The following is a 14718-nucleotide window of genomic DNA, read 5'->3' on the forward strand; positions in this document are numbered from 1 at the left end:
TCATGATGTGCCTTTAGCAGGACATTTGGGGATGGACAAGACCTATGACAGGCTTGTCACCCACTTTTACTGGCCCCAAATGCATAAGAGCTCAGACGCTTATTGCAGAACCTGCCCGACTTGCCAGGCAAGTGGGAAGACGGGAGGGAAGAACAAGGCTCCCCTCCAACCCTTCCCTGTGGTCGGTACGCCATTCCAGCGAGTGGGTATTGACATCGTTGGGCCTCTGGACCCCAAGACAGCCATGGGCAACAGGTTCATCCTGGTCTTGGTGGACCATGCCACCCGGTACCCTGAAGCCATCCCTCTGAGGACAGTGACGGCTCCCGTGGTGGGGCGTGCACTGATGGGAATTTTCTCACGAGTAGGATTCCCTCTAGAGGTGGTGAGCGACAGGGGGACCAATTTCATATCGAAATATATGAAGTCCCTTTGGCAGGAGTGCGGCGTAACGTACAAGTTCACCACACCCTACCATCCCCAAGGTAACGGGTTGGTTGAAAGATTCAACCGAACCCTCAAAGGCATGATCATGGGCCTGGAAGGTCCGATGAGGCGTAAGTGGGACGTCCTCTTGCCATGCCTGCTTTTTGCATATCGCGAGGTACCACAGAAGCCCCTAGGGTTCAGCCCCTTTGAACTGCTGTACGGCCACCCCGTGAGAGGACCACTGAGTTTGGTAAAGGAAGGCTGGGAGCAATCTCCCAGGAAACCTCCCCAGAATGTATATAGCTACATGCTGGCCTTCAGAAACCAAACCAGACGCTTCAGACAACTTGCCGAGGCAAATCTGGAAGCGAGCCAGGAGGAAATGAAGCGGTGGTACGATCAGAATGCCACTCTGGTCGAGCTTCAGCCTGGACAGGAGGTGTATGTCTTGGCCCCAGTGGAGCCCTGTGCCCTTCAGGATAAGTGGACAGGACCATTTGAGGTTGTGGAGCGCAAGAGCCCCGTGACATACTTGGTGGACATGAAGACGCCCAGGAACCCTTTGCGGGTCCTACAAGTCAACCGCCTCAAGCCCCACTTGCGAAGGTCCGAAGTGGGCATGTTGTTGGCAACCGATGACGGAATGGAGGAGGAGTCAGAGCCTCTTCCGGACCTCTTGGTGGCCTGTGAGAAGGATGGGTCAGTGGATGGAGTTAACCTCTCACCCTCCCTGACCGCCGAACAACAGGAGGATTGCCGCCAGTTGCTGGGGCAGTTTCCAGACCTGTTTTCCCTGGTTCCGAGTGTCACAGATTGGTGCGTCCATGATGTGGACACTGGAGACAGCTTACCGGGGAAGCATAAGGCTTACAGGGTAACTGACAGGGTACGGGCCTGCATCAAGGAGGAGGTCTCCAAGATGCTTGCCCTCGGGGTGGTTGAGTCTTCCAGCAGTCCTTGGTCCAGCCCCGTGGTCTTGGTTCCGAAGGCTGCTGCGCCGGGAGCCACACCCGAACTCCGGTTCTGTGTGGACTACAGAGGACTCAATTCAGTCACGAAGACTGACGCGCACCCCATCCCCAGAGCTGACGAGCTCATTGATCGGCTAGGGGCTGCCCGGTTCCTCAGCACGTTTGATTTAACGTCTGGGTACTGGCAGATCGCCTTGACCGATGGGGCAAAGGAGAGGTCGGCATTCTCTACACCAGATGGGCATTTCCAGTTCCGGGTTATGCCATTTGGAATGAAGAATGCCCCTGCCACCTTTCAGAGATTGGTCAACCAGGTGTTGGCTGGACTGGACGAGTTCAGTGCCGCCTACCTGGATGACATCGCGGTGTTCAGCAGCACCTGGCCCGAACACCTGCGACACCTCTGGGAAGTGTTGATGGCCCTGCGCAGAGCAGGCCTCACAATCAAGGCAAGCAAGTGCCAGATTGGGCAGGGTTCAGTGGTGTACTTGGGACACCAAGTTGGGAGTGGCAAGGTGGCCCCCTTGCAGCCCAAGATCGAAACCATCCTGGCTTGGGAACCCCCCAAGACCCAGACTGCAGTGAGAGCCTTCCTGGGGCTCACTGGGTATTACATGAGGTTTGTCAAGGGCTATGGCACGATCGTGACCCCCTTGACAGAGCTGACTTCGAAGAAGCAGCCCAGGAATGTGATTTGGACTGACACCTGTCAGATGGCTTTTGACACCCTGAAGACTGCCATGTGCACGGCGCCCGTGCTCCTGGCTCCTGACTTCTCCAAGGAATTCATAGTGCAAACAGACGCTTCAGAGCATGGTGTAGGGGCTGTTCTTTCACAGATGACTGAGGAGGGCTTTGACCAACCCGTAGCCTTCATAAGTCGGAGGTTACTTCCACGGGAAAGTAGGTGGAGTGCAATAGAGCGAGAAGCATTTGCTGTGGTCTGGGCGCTGAAGAAGCTAAGACCCTACTTGTTTGGGTCTCACTTCCGAGTTCAGACGGACCACAGGCCCCTCAGATGGTTGATGCAAATGAGGGGTGAGAACCCGAAACTGTTGAGGTGGTCCATTTCTCTACAGAGTATGGACTTTACGGTGGAACACCGCCCTGGCACCGATCACGCCAACGCTGACGGTCTGTCCAGATTTTTCCGCCTTAGTGATGTGGAACTCCCTGGGGAAGGGTAGTTCCCCCCACATTTCAGCTGGAGGGGACACATGTTAGACCTGGCACCTTGGCGTGAGTCTCCCTTCCACTTTTTGCTGATGTGCCTCCGATGTTTTGCTGGTTTTCCGATACTCAGGGCACTGCGCCACGGCTGATCCGTGCCGCAGTGCAAGTGCTCCCTACTGTAAATTGTACTTACGATTGGTATCCATGATTGGTGCATTGGATCTACTGGCAGTCCCTAGTAAAGTGCACGAGAGAGTGCCGGGGCTTGTAGATGCCGATACTGCTGGTGGGCCTGCAGCGCTGGTTGCACCACCCACCGAAGCAGCCGTAAAGATGTGTCTGGGAACTGCGACCGCAGAACCCGCGTGCGGTCTCGTACTGTCACGCTAGCTGGGCAAGTGTCCCCACTTGCCAGCACCGACCCTTCCCTTGACTACATATTAGTCACCCCTATGGTAGGCCTGCGGGCAGGGTGCGTTGTAGGTGTAAGGTAGGACAAGCCCTGATGTGCGTGGCATGTCCTGGTAGTGACTTACAACGAAGACCGTATTTCACTACTGAAGGCTACCTGCTCCATTAGGCCAGACTGAGCTGCGAGGATTGTTACACCCTATAATCCCCGCAGGCTCAAGGAGCATGGTAGTGAGTCATGTTTAGTATGCCTGAACTCAGGATAATGAGATATTTCTTGTAGTCAAGTTTATTTTAGTATCCTGGGTTTGCAAATGCTACTTTTAGAAAGTTAGCATTTGCTTGCTTAACCATTTCAGCCGCCTCTGCTGGTATGTGTATCTGACTGTCTGGGATGTGTGAGTGACAGGGCTGGAGGGATGACAGGTGGTGAATGCGCAGATTACACCTTAGTGGGAGGTAGGAGTGCCTCTTGACTCGAACTGTCACTGTGCTCGGCCACCACAATGCTGGCTCCACCCTCCTGGGGAGCGGCGGATGACTCTGCCGGCACCTGGCCCAGGAAGGGCGAAACCCCCATCAACAAGGTACTCTGGCCACCCCTGTCCGGACAATGCTGGCTCCACCTCCTGTGGGGCGTCTGATGCGCCTGCCCCTCACACTGAAAGCAGAAGCCGTAGTACACCCGCCGGGGCACTCCAGAACTGAGAGTGGCTATGCAAAGGCCCCCCTGGCCTGCGAGAACAAAAGAATTGGCCTATAAAAGAAGGAGCCCTGCTCCTTGAAAGTTAGATCCGGTTTGGGCCACAGAAGGACTCTGCCCGACGAGAAGGACCGTGAGAGACAAGGAGGGGTGCTGACTCTTGCCTGTGTCTGGTGCCTTGCTGCTGAAGGAGAGACAAGAGAAAAGACTACGAGAAGACTTTTGCTTTACTTTGTGCCAAACTCTGCTAAAGAGATCTCCAAGGGCTTGCCACTGAACTTGCCCCCTGACCAGCATCCCAGGACCAGTGGACGCTAACCCCCTTGGAAGAAAGCGACTGCGGGTGCTGACCATCGCCGCAGTATCGACAAAGAGGAATCTCCTCTAAGGCATCAACGTCATCCCGACCACCGTGACCGGGGCCCACAGCAACAGCGGGAGCAAAGCAAGGACCAGCCGCCGCTGGCCCGAACACCGTGACCGCAACTGCACCGGGAGCCCGAGAGCAAAGGTAAGGAGGACCCGTCCGGTCCGAGCTCTCGAGGAGACTGCATAGCGAGCAGTCACTCACCTGCAAGGACGGGCAGCTGCCCTACGAGAATCCACAAGGTCAGTAGCCTGCCCGACAGCCCAGCTGTGAGCCCACAGCTGCACCGACATTTGGCCGGGTACGTCCTGCACTTGGGGACCGTACTGCCACTTGTCACCGCCGCACAGCCGCCGTCTCCAGGGTCGGAGCGGACGACGAGGAGAGGACCCTGCCGCCACAGAACACCGCTGCCCCGGACGACCAGTGACCTGCGCGGCCGAAGAGCCGCAACGATCAGCGACCCCGGGAAGGCAACGCGACGTGGGACAGATCCCCTGGAAGCCGCCGGCTCCACAAAGAACTTTGGTTAACACCGGCCTACGGGCCTCAAGAGAACTGCTATAAGAACTGTGGTAACCTGAATCAAGTAATCTGCAACCGTTTTCATAAAGTATATCGACTGTATTCACAAGCCTGCTTAAAATCTATATAAAGATATATATTTTTACAGAATACAGTCTGGTCTCGTTGTGTGGTGGGTTGGTTGTAAAGGTGTACTATTGCAAGTGTTTAACCCTATGTGCCCCAAAGATTAGCCTACGACTGCTTAAGCCACACTACCTAGAGGGTAAGCAGAGGTTGTCTGGAAGGTAACCCTCAGCCCTGACGAGGAAGAGAGAGTCCCTGCTTGTCGCCAGTGTTGCACTGCGCCAACTAGAGCCTCCCCCTTCCTACAAGCGGGTGTTGAGGAGGATGCACCGGAGGTGATTGGGTTCTCTGATTTTTTTTTAAAAACCTTTATTTGGAGATAAGCTGGAGACAGCAGCAGTGCAATCATGATACATACAAATGTATAAAGACAGTGCAATATGGCATTACAATCAGAAAGTCCAGAGTACAGGTCGACATATAGGACAGTGCATACAGTAATGGAAAAGGCATATAGCAATCGCAAACGTGCATCGTATAGCGTATCCAAACAGAGTAGCAGACTGTGGCAGGGGCATAAGCTTTTAGCGTACATTCTTGGTGGAAGGGAGAATCGTATCATACCAGCGGACGATCCAACCCCCAAGCATTATGTGGTCCACACAGGCCCACCCTCCGATCACCATCGATAAGAAGACAGGCATCGGCCCACCATCCCGTACACTGGAGTATCATAGTAGGGCATATAGATTCCCCATCTCAACAGAAGAAGGAGATAATCACCACCCCAACCTACGCTAGAGACCCAGCAAATGTCAGTGCAGCACAACAAGCTCTACGCCGGCGTTAACCAACCCCAACCCGGTCCTCACTTTCAGAATCAGAGTCCTGCACCGCCCTAGTGAGGAGGTACACCTGTAACGGGCTCCAAAAATCCTTGGGCCTACATCTCACGGGCATCAGCTCCGCATAAACGTTATATTGGTCCTGACAATAAATGAGATCACGTAGCCAATCCTTAAACTGTGGCACCCTGCCACGTCCCCAACAACAGGCCACTCTACGTTTAGCTAACAATAAGGCCATATCAGCAAATCTACGGTGGAGGGCAGGTACCTCCTTGGTATACCCCAGCAGGAGGACCAAGGGGTCGAACAACACTCCATCCTCAGTCATAATCTGAAGAGCAGCATGGACCTGCACCCAGTACTCCAAAACGTCCGCACATTCCCACGCCAGATGCAGGAAGTCGGCACCCTCCGCCCGGCACCTAGTACATCTATCGTCCTCCGACAATCGAAACCGAAGTTTCCTTGCCGGGGTATAATAAAACCTTTGGACGAATTTGTAGTGTATAATTTTCAGACGGCAACTGGAGGAGACATTAGCAGTACTTCCACTGTTCGTCAGTGATAGTGATGCCCAGCTCAGCGTCCTATTGCTCTTGCACCCGACTGGCCGGGACAGCACGTTGCCGCCGAATGGCACCATACAGCTTCGAAACCAAATGACGACCATCAGAAACCAGGAGTACGTGGAGTGGGAGGGTAACCTCCGGTTCCGTAGGGAAATCCGGCAGCAAGACACGCAGGCCCTGCCTCAGGCGAACATAATAAAACAGCTCCAAAGGGGAACAAACGACAGCTCCAAAAAACTGAGCCCGGGTACGGAAAGTGCCCTCATGAAAAATGCCACCCCATGTAAGGATCCCAAGCCGCTTGCAAAGACGCTGAAACCCCGTCTCCTGTAACAGAGACAAAGCAGGGTGATAGGCTAGGGGCAGTGCCGGCGAGTAAAGAAAAGAAACACCCAGTAAACGCGCCACTCGTTTCCAAGCATCTACCGTGCACGTCACCGTCGTCTGATGCGTGTCCACATCGGCCACATTGCCCAGTACCATTCCCTCCAGTGGAAGCGGGTGGGCGACCCAGTGTTCAGCCGCAACTTGTGGCATAAACGGCGTGGTACGCATCCAATGGTAAGCATAGTGCGTTTGATCGCTAAGGTAGTAAAGTTCAAAATCAGGGACATCAAAGCCCCCATCGGCATAGGGTAACGTAAGGGTAGCCCACGCCACACGTGGCTGTTTGCCCCCCCAGAACAACCGGATGAGCTCCGACCGGAGTCGACGAAAAAAGTAAGCCCCAGGGTGATACGGAATATTTTGAAACAGATACAGAAACCGGGGCAGAACCACCATTTTGATAAGGGACACCCGACCAGCCATGGACAGAGGTAACGACATCCACCTTGTGACGTCATCCGCCAGCTTAGTAATAGCCACGCCGTAATTAAGCCTGACAGTCTCCTCTCTGTCCAACAAGACAACAATACCGAGGTACCGCAGCTCCGAGTCGCACCACTCCAAAGGGAAATCCAGAGGAAATCGATGAACCGCCGCAGTGAGCGGGAAGAGTTGGGACTTCTGCCAGTTGATATGTATCCTGGAGACACCCCCAAAAGCAACCAGCTCACGCAACAGCGCATTAAGATTCGTCTGTGGATCTTTCACATAAAGTGTGACATCATCCGCATATAAAGAGATTCCGACTTGGCGTTGAAAACAATTGAACGCGCTCTGTTGGTGCCGTTGGCGAATCCGGCAGGCTAGGGGCTCTATGGCAATGGCAAATAGGAGGGGCGAAAGGGGACATCCCTGTCTGGTCCCCCTAGTAAGAGGAAACTGGGGGGAAAGCACACCATTCACCACCACTCTCGCCACCGGGTCGGTATACAATAGTTTGACCCAAGATATAAAGATCCGAGGAAATCCCATCCTGCACAGAACATCAATAAGGTAACCCCACTCCACTGAATCAAACGCCTTAGTGGCGTCTAGAAAAACGGCTGCAACCGGGAGCTCAGGAGCAATAGTCGGGATAAGGGAAAACAAAGTTCGAAGATTGTGGGAAGTCGCGCGGCCAGGCACAAACCCAGACTGGTCAGGCAAAACAATAACGGGCATGAGCTCAGACAGCCTAACCGCCAACACTTTTGCGAGTATCTTGACATCACAATTAAGTAATGAAAGGGGACTATAAGAACCCACGTCTAGGGGATCCTTACCTGGTTTGAGTAACGAGGTAATAGCGACTTCTCTCATAGAACACGGCAGTCGTCCCTCCTCCAGGGACTCCTCAAAAACCTCACGGAGAACAGGAGCCATAATATCCACGTAACATTTATAGAATTCAGCAGGAAGGCCGTCCAAACCAGTGACCTTCCCGTTGTTTAGGGACATGATGGCCCCCCTGATCTCCTCCACCTCAAGGGGTCTACCCAAGAACGCCCTATAATCGTCCGACAGCCAACAGAGTGCCAAATCATCCAGGAATCCGCCATATCGTGCCTCCCCTAACTGCTGTGTTGTGTACAATTGGGTGTAGTGGTGAATAAATGTCTGCTGAATCTCCGCAGTGTCCCTACAGTGAGTGCCATCCGGCAAGACCAGTTCCAGCACGTCCGAACTATACCTTTGATGCCTAGTAAGCGCAGCAAGGACCTTCCCAGGTCTCCCCCCCTCACAGTATCTCCTCGCCGTCCAATACTTCCCCCTATGTTTAGCCTCCCTGGCAGCCTCTTCCTCATATTCTGAGAGCTTGGTTCGAAACTGGCCCAAGAGGTCGGGATCAGAACCAGCCTGCAGTCTATGCTCCAAGTGTCGTAAATCACCCTCTAAGCCCTCGAGAGTTCGAACTATCAATTTAAGCATTCCACAACTCTTGGAGATAGTGACACCCCGGATCGTAACCTTAAATGCCTCCCATATCACCTCCACACTATCAACAGATCCTTTGTTTCTCGGAAAGAAAGCTTCCACCTCCTCGCCAAGTTCCGCCTTAAACACAGGTTCCAGCAGGGCAGTTGGGAAAAGTCTCCAGGGTGGGCGCGGCCTGTGCAGCCCGGGCACAGAGAGCACAACCTTAATCGGGCAGTGATCAGAGTATGTCCTAGCCAGGTGTACCGCCTCTCGCAGACCAGCTACCAGCCCTCTGGAAAGAAAGACATAGTCTAGCCTCGCCCATGAGCGCGCGTGTGCAGTGTAATGTGTGCCCTCTCTAGTGGTTGGATGAGCATACCTCCAGCTGTCGATTAACCCAGCCTCCTCCACAATACCCCGCAAAACATCCCTAGCTTGCACATTGTACTGAGGGCAACCTTCCGACCTATCCACCAGAGCCTGAATCGCAAAATTGAAATCCCCCCCCCATACAATATGGGAGGCCTCCACAGCAAGCACGTGGCCCCACAGGGTAAGGAAGAAAGCTGGCGTATCAATGTTAGGTGCATAGCAGTTGACAAAGAGCACAGTGATCTGCCCAAGCCGCCCCCACAACAGCACATAGCGCCCATCAGGATCCACCATAGACCCCAATTCTTGAAAGGCGAGCGATTTCTTAACAAGGATAACAGTCCCACGTGCATATGAGGAGTACGATGCAAATATCCTAACCGCAGCCCACCGCGCACCAAACCTAGGAGCGGGCACACGCCGCAGATGCGTCTCCTGCAGGAGAGCCACATGTATCGCATGCCTATCCAGATACTGTAATACACTTCGACATTTCCTGGCATCATTAAGACCCCGTACATTCCAAGACAATATTGATATCTTGTCTACAGTTTCAGTCGACATCAGCCATGATCAGGGTACCATAGGACCCAGTGATACGGGGCACTGTCCCAAATTCCCAGTGCAAGACAGCGACAAGCCACCAGCACACACCACAACCGCCCCAACACACACACTCCACAGACATCCCAGCCATCTCCAAACCAACCAACCAGAGACCCCCCTCCCAGCCCCAAACAACACCATCCGTGCAACAGGCACGCAAGAAGTACCAAGTGCTTCGTGCGGCACACACATCCCGTCCGGTCCACAACACTCACGTGCATTTCCTGTGCAGCTCGCTCTCGCCCATCCACCACACTGCAACAGCGGCCATGACACTCAGGCACAGTGAACACGTGAGCGCACTTCGCAGAGCCGTTAGGGTCCAGCACGCCAGAGGACCAACCAGTGCAGCGGCCATGTGCCAATATCAGTGCAATCACACAGCAGGAGCAAAGATCACCACAAGGACCAGGCCGAACACGTGACGCCAACGTAGTCCCCCCCCCCCCCCCCCCCCCACCCACCTGATGAACCAACTATCAGGAACCCCAGACACCCACCCCCCACCTCCCCCAAACATCCATCCAGTCAACCAACAAAGGACTCGAATCAAGAAACCAAGTAATAGTGGGGAACACCCAGTGGGGTACCCCCTAGAGGTGCACAGCACCACTCCCACACACCACGCCATTCTCCGAGCCAACGGGCTCACACACGGCCCAGGCGCAGTGCGGGGGTGGGTGCCCGGAGCACAAGAAAGTCGTCAACCATCGTTCCCTCACTGACCCCCAGTAGCTGCACCCAAGAACCAATCGGCAAACCATCATGTTCATCCCCCCACAGTACAAGGCAGGGAATGCCGAGGCCCCAGGAGCAGTCAAGCAAATGGGCGCGCCATCACCGTCTCGTCAAAGAAAAATCACCACATTCAAGCGTCCTCCTCCTCTCCCGCCGACCGGTCGCCTTCAGGGTCCCGCTCACCCTGCCGGTCCGCTGCAGATCGTTCCCTCCTGAGGCGTTTTACAAAGTCTTTTGCATGCTGCGGGTTCGTGAAAAAATGCTGCTTTGCCTGATGGGTCACCCTCAGCTTAGCAGGATAGAGCAAAGCGTAGTCCACTTGAAGATCTCGAAGTTTCTTCTTTACCCCTAGGAATTTACGACGCTGGTCCTGCACCATCGGCGTGAAGTCAGGATACACGGTGAAGTTAACCCCATCAAAGGAAAGGGTGCGAGTAGTGCGGGCCGCTCGGAGGGCCGCGTCCCGGTCGCGATAGTTCAGGAGCCGTGCAATTATAGGGCGCGGCGCAGATCCAGTGGCCGGCCTCGGCCCAAGGGAACGGTGCGCCCTTTCGACAATGAACTGCGCAGAGAAGACCTCCGCACCAATGGCACCAACAAGGAGCCTTTCCACATACGTCTCCATTTTCCCAACATTCGTCGTCTCCGGCACACCTACAATGCGTATGTTGTTGTGCCGACTCCTCGCCTCCAACTCCTCATTCTTAGCGGCGATCACCCGCAGGATATTGTCAATTCTCGCCAACTGGGTGGTATGGGTGGCAGCAGTATCGTCATGATCAGAGATGCGCTGTTCCGCCGATGTCAGGCGCTCCTCATGCACATCTAGTTTCTGCACCACCGCATCCATGCGCGACGACAGTTTGTCCACTTTGCCCACAATAGTGGCAAATCCTTGCCGCATCTCCTGCAACATCTGCTGAAAGTCCGGGGCGTGTGGCTGTAGCCCCGCATTGGCGACGGGAGGGGGGGAGAACGCGAGCTCCCAGCCTCCTGTACTAGGCGCGTACCCCTCCTGGCCACCACCGAGTCAAAAGACAATTTGGGCTGCTTATTGTCCGGTTTCCCCATGACGATCCGCTACCAGCTCGGGGAAGCACACAAATCGATAAAGGCCACTGTGCAGGTAGCTTCCCAGCACGTTCCAAAGCACCACAGGCGGGGGCACGAGCAGGCACGAACACCCCGCCACTCCCGCCGGAATAATGGCCGCCGCTCACCTCGGGCCAAGGGCGCGATACCTTCGCGCTTCAACGACAGGCTCCGGTGTATCTGCTACACCACAGCTCCGGAACAGCTCGCAATGGAGACCGCCACTAAGTCTCGTTCCAAGGGAGTGCTCAGCAGCGTGCCCAGTCCTCAACCGGATCCGGAGGGGGAGGGGGACCTGGGCCTCCACCCCACGTGCGAAGCCTCGGACTAGAGTAGATAGGGACGCCGGGCTATGGAGCACCCGACTTCCAGAGCGCCAGTCGGGGAAAACTTCGTGTCCTCGTAACTTCCGTCAGCAGGCACCGATCAGCACAGGAGTTGGACCAAGTGTGGCCAACAGGTATACCAGCAGGATTCCGGGGTCAGATCAGGGTACAGTGATGGTCAACAGGATCAATATACGGATAAAAGCTCCGGGCTGGGTTCTCTGGTTGATCGTTTGGTGGGCCGGGTGCTGGTGAAGCTGCAGTTCCGGCAGGTGAAGGGCCGTTGGGTGCGCTTCGGGGTGGCCCGGTAGCAGGTGTGTTCTCGTCCTGGGTTGAGTGCGTGGAGGGTGCTGGAGTCGTAGTGCAGTCTGGTGTTGTGGCGGCTTCGGGATCCAGGGGTTCTGGCGCTCTGCGCGGTCCAGGTGCGGACGGGCACAGACGGGCTTGCCATTGGTGCACCCCTGCGCTGCCGCGCAGCGGCCGCCATAAGAAGGGGAGGAGCAGCTGGGAGGGGGGAGGGAGTCAATGGGGGCGGGGCCGCAGGGGACGCAGCGGCGGGAAGAGGGAACGGGCACAACAGGAAGGAAAACAAGCCCAAGGTAAGGCAAAGCAGCAACAAGCACTGAAGTACAGAAGCAAAAACGGTCACAGAAGCAAACAGTCACAAAAACTGGGGGCACAAATACAGACGGTCACAAAAGAGTTCTGGGGGCACAAGTACAGGTGGCAACTACATACCTAAGCAGGGCTCGAAAAATCCAAAGATTCTTATTAGACCGGCAGGTCTAGTAACTTCAAAAATCTACTCGACCTAACTGTAATGCACTTGACCTCTGTGAGCAAATGTGACAAGTTAGCACGATTTAAAGGCATTTTTATTGCTCATTCACTTTGTGAGCAGTAACAATGCTTTTAAATCTTACTATCTTGTCACATTTGCTCTGCTTTCAGAGACAGAGGTCAAAAGTAAGTCTGTTTTCCTACTGGCCAGAAAGGGCGAGTTGGACCTAATAATAGCTTGCCCTATTTAAATCTGGCTCGCAAATGCGAGCGGGCGAGTGGATTTTACGAGCCCTGCTAAGGCCCACTGGCCACCAGGGATGAGGCGCAGGTGGTAGCCTGCGAGTGGAGGCGGGCCTCGAACACCCACAGAACAAAGTCAGGAGCGGGAGCACAGGAGCATGGGCGCAGTCAGGTCGAGCTGCGTGGCGTGGGGAGCGACCTACCTGAAGACAGGGTCAAGGGTCGCTCTCACTGCCGCGCAGCGGCCGCCATAAGAAGGGGAGGTGGGAGGGAGGAGCAGCTGGGAGGGGGGAGGGAGCCAATGGGGGCGGGGGGACGGGGCCGCAGGGGATGCAGCGGCGAGAAGAGGGAACGGGCACACCAGGAAGGAAAACAAGCCCAAGCTAAGGCAAAGCAGCAACAAGCACTGAAGTACAGAAGCAAAAACGGTCACAGAAGCAAGCGGTCACAAACACTGGGGGCACAAATACAGACGGTCACCAAAGAGTACTAGGGGCACAAGTACAGGTGGCAACTACATACCTATGGCCCACTGGCCACCAGGGATGAGGTGCAGGTGGTAGCCTGCGGGTGGAGGCGGGCCTCGAACAACCACAGAACGAAGTCAGCAGCGGGAGCACAGGGGCACGGGCGTAGTCAGGTGGAGCTGCGCGGCGTGGGGAGCGACCTGCCTGAAGACAGGGTCAAATAAGTCTTAGTCCCTTTGTACTTTTGTAATCTTTGTACTTTGTACTTTTGTAATCTTTGTACTGTGTGCAGCATTGGAATACTTGCTAGAACCGAATGTGTTGGTACCAGAAAGCAAAGATCTATTCCACTGTTAGGATTTTGGGAGATTTTGTGAGAGGCCAACAGAACAAAATCAATAATATATCAGGCAGACACGTAACCAACTCTGCCACAGCCCTGCTGGTCCTTCAGTGGCACATACTTGTCATACAATCTCCTGATTGACCAATCCACTGTTGCTTGTGAAAGTTGGAACCATTCCTTCTCATCATGGCTGCCTATTCCTAGATGTGTTCTCCAATTACAGTGTATAGTTGAGTGGAGTCCACGAAACTTCTGCTTGATCGCCTTCTCCTTTGCTCTCCTCTTCTTTCCTAGGTTAAACCTTCAAATGCTCAGGTCAGTCGAATAACCGATGTCGAACGTTCCATCAATAGCATTGTACGGTATTTCTATGAACATTCAACTGCACTTATAATTGGGGCAGATCACTAAAAAGAAAGCATTTAAAACAAGCATTTGCAATGCAATAGGTCTAGTATTTCAGTTTGCGCTATTGGCATTGTAAATGACAATGCCTTTTATTAATGTGTTTTGAAAACCTGCAAGCGGTGCATGAACACGCACTTAGTACTGATAGTACTTGCTTACGAGAAGCAAGGCTGGCAGTAAAAGAGGTGCAGCTACTGCCAGCCTTGCTTCCCCTAAATAAGGACTACAAGTACAAAGTGCGTGTTTAAGCAAAGCTTGCAGGTTTTCAAAATGCATAAATAAAAGGCATTATCATTTACAATGCCATTAGCTCAAACTCTCGCAAATGCGAGACCTGTTGCATTGCAAATGCTTGTTCTTAACAGTGTTGGATAACCCTATGTACATGCTTCTATGTGCCAGCACTGTCTTGCGTTGGTTTAAGTCAGCCTGGAAACTACACTTACTCAGGCTTATGCCTGCACCTCGAGGAAATGTTTTGACTTCTGTAGACATACATGCAACACATTTTAGAAGCGGAGAGAGGGGGATTTAAAAAACTAAAATCGTGTGAATGTGTTTCTTTTATTGACTTCTATTGAAGGAGATACAATTTCAGGTGGGAGACAGTCAAAATAATGACAAAAATTGGGAGTCTCCCTGGTGAATCGGATCTATTTGCATGTATGCACAGATTTGTCACAGAGTGCCCCTTGGAATCTACATTTCTTGCTTATTCCCAGGACTGCTCGCATGCGTCTTCACAAATAAAATATACTTTTCTTCTACTGTTCATGAAATATATAAAGAAAATAGTTGTTTCTGTGGGAGAACATTTTCCTGTGGTGCAACCTCTTGTCCAATTGCTCCATCAGTTTTAGGAGTGTTCCCTCCCCACATGCACTCTAAAACTTTATTCCTGCATTTGACAGGGGTAAATCCCTAAACATTTTCTGGGAAGGAAGATACCTCCAAAACTTTATAGAATACTGACAGCCTGTGCGTGATCACCAACG

General features: G+C 53.6%; 1 protein-coding gene across 1 annotated transcript in view; it reads left to right on the top strand.

Annotated features, from left to right (window-relative positions):
- LOC147673642 (uncharacterized) overlaps positions 1-14718 on the top strand; it is a 91995-nt gene that overhangs the window by 60448 nt on the left and 16829 nt on the right. The gene's annotated exons all lie outside the window — the stretch shown is intronic.

The sequence above is a fragment of the Lissotriton vulgaris genome, chromosome 12 (assembly GCF_964263255.1).
Source record: "Lissotriton vulgaris chromosome 12, aLisVul1.2, whole genome shotgun sequence".
NCBI classification, from domain to species: domain Eukaryota; kingdom Metazoa; phylum Chordata; class Amphibia; order Caudata; family Salamandridae; genus Lissotriton; species Lissotriton vulgaris.